Source organism: Panthera pardus, unplaced genomic scaffold (assembly GCF_024362965.1).
Source record: "Panthera pardus isolate Hobbes unplaced genomic scaffold, ASM2436296v1 HiC_scaffold_13, whole genome shotgun sequence".
NCBI lineage: Eukaryota > Metazoa > Chordata > Mammalia > Carnivora > Felidae > Panthera > Panthera pardus.
Genome location: NW_026526688.1, coordinates 142,019,501 through 142,021,814, shown reverse-complemented (window position 1 = coordinate 142,021,814; position 2,314 = coordinate 142,019,501).

Here is a 2,314-nt window from a genome sequence, read left to right as displayed (position 1 = left end):
TATATAATTGCGGGGGAGTGAAAAGGAACAACAAGGGAACCAGCAGGAGCTGGAGTTGTGGAAGAGGTCCATTGCCAAAATCATGGCCCTGCCTCAAAGGAGTGGGGACTAATTCCCTGCCCTTAGATTTCCTGCCAGTTTCCCCCATTGGTTAAATCATTTAGATACCACATGGAAATGTAGCCCAGTTGCCATATTCAATGGAGGTAAACAGGGCAAAGAAAGATGGAGAATGGATCTGGAATGGAAAAGGGAATGATCTCTGTTACATGGCTACATGGCTACATGGCTTGCTCATGGTCACTCAGTAAAAATGACTTGAAAGTTCATGCTATCTTGCTTATGATAGGCCCAATGGACCTGCTTCATTATTGTTCCCAACACAGGTCCTGGAAATGAAATAGAATATCTTACCCAACCATAGTGTACCTGGGTAAATTCAACCTTCAACCTGCTGAGCCTGAAGAGAAAGTGGAGACCAGAAATGGGTAGAGCTAGCTGACTGCCAGAGCTCTCTTAGAATAATGGTGGTAAGCAGGCAGGGCTGGCCTTATTCAGGGATTATGATCTTGGGGGCTGAAGAAAACTTCTACAAAAAGCCAAAATGATTACCTTCCTACTTTCTCTCAAGGCAGTGATGCCTCAGTTTCAAGAAAGAAAACAAAGTAATTGTATTAGTTTCATCATCATCCTCATTTAAACTTCGTTCCCCCCTTGCATCCAGAGATCCAAGGTAAGGGGCAAATATGATAGCAGATCCTTTGTACTTGGAAAGTATATTTTGATGATAATAATAATAACATTACATTTCAACTAAGCAAAGACTCGTGTAGTCTTTTTAGCTTATTAATTTATATTTAAGTGAGCTAACTCAAGGAACTTTTAAAGCAGTCCTGTGAAGTGGGCAAGACAAATATTGGGACCCCATCTGTGGATGGCCTTTAAGTGACAGAGATAGAATGAGACCTAGAAAATTACTTTACAAAAAAAATTTCAGTATAGTTGACATAGAATGCTACATTAGTTTCAGATGTTCAACTTAGGGACTTGACAAGTTTATACACATTATGCTATGTTCACCCCAAGTATAGCTACCATCTGTCTTATTACATCACTATTATAATATTGACTGTATTCCTTATGCTCTGCTTTTTATTCCTGTGATTTACTCATTCCATAACTAGAGCTCTGTATCTCTCTTTCTCTTTCACTCATTGTACCCAACCCCTCCACCCTCTCCCCTCTGGCAACCATCAGTTTGTTCTCTATATTTATAGTTCTGATTCTGCTTTTTGTTTGTTTATTCATTTTATTAGGTTCCATTTATGAGTGAAATCATATAGTATTTGTCTTTCTCAGTCTGACTTATTTCACTTAGCCTAATACCTTCTATGTCCATCATGTTGTCTCAAATGGCATGATCTCATCCTTTTTCATGGTGATGTAATAATCCAGTGTGTGTGTGTGTGTGTGTGTGCATGCACACATGCATTTTCTACACCTGTTTATCTATTGGTGGACACTTAGTTTGCTTCCATGTCTTAGCTATTGTAAATAATGTTACTATAAACATACGGGTGCATTTTCAAGTTAGTGTTTTTGTTTTCCCTAGGTAAATACCCAATGGTGGAATTATTGGATCATATGTTATTTCTATTTTTAATTTTTTTGTAGGATATCCATACTTTTCTCACAGTGTCTATATCAATTTACATTCCCACCAACAATGCAAGAAGGTTCATTTTTCTCCACATCCTTATCCACACTTATTGTTCTTGTGTTTTTTATTTTGGCCATTCTGACAGGTATGAGGCTATATCTCATTGTGGTTTTGATTTGCATTTCCCTGATTATTAGTGATGTTGAGCATCTTTTCATGTGTTTGCAGACCATCTGTATGTCTTCTTTGGAAAAATGTCTATTCAAGTCCTCTGCCCGTTTTTTAATCCCACTGTTTATAAAATTATTTTTGTTAAAATAAAACTCACTCTGTCTCTGTCTCTTTGTATGTGTCTCTCTCTGTGTCTCTCTGTGTGTCTCTGTGTGTGTCTCTCTCTGTCTCTCTATAGATAGATAGATAGATAGATAGATATCCTATTTATACATATAACCTCTTTATAAAATCTTTAGGGACTCAAATGGGTATGTCTGTGTGTATGTTTTGTGTGTGTGTATGTTATGTGTGTGTATGTTGCATGAGTCTATGTGTGTGTTGTATGTACGTATGTTGTGATATGTATGTATGTGTATGTGTATAAAACCTAAGGATTAGACTCTATCCTCTCAAATGCATAAGATGAAGATACCTTCTATA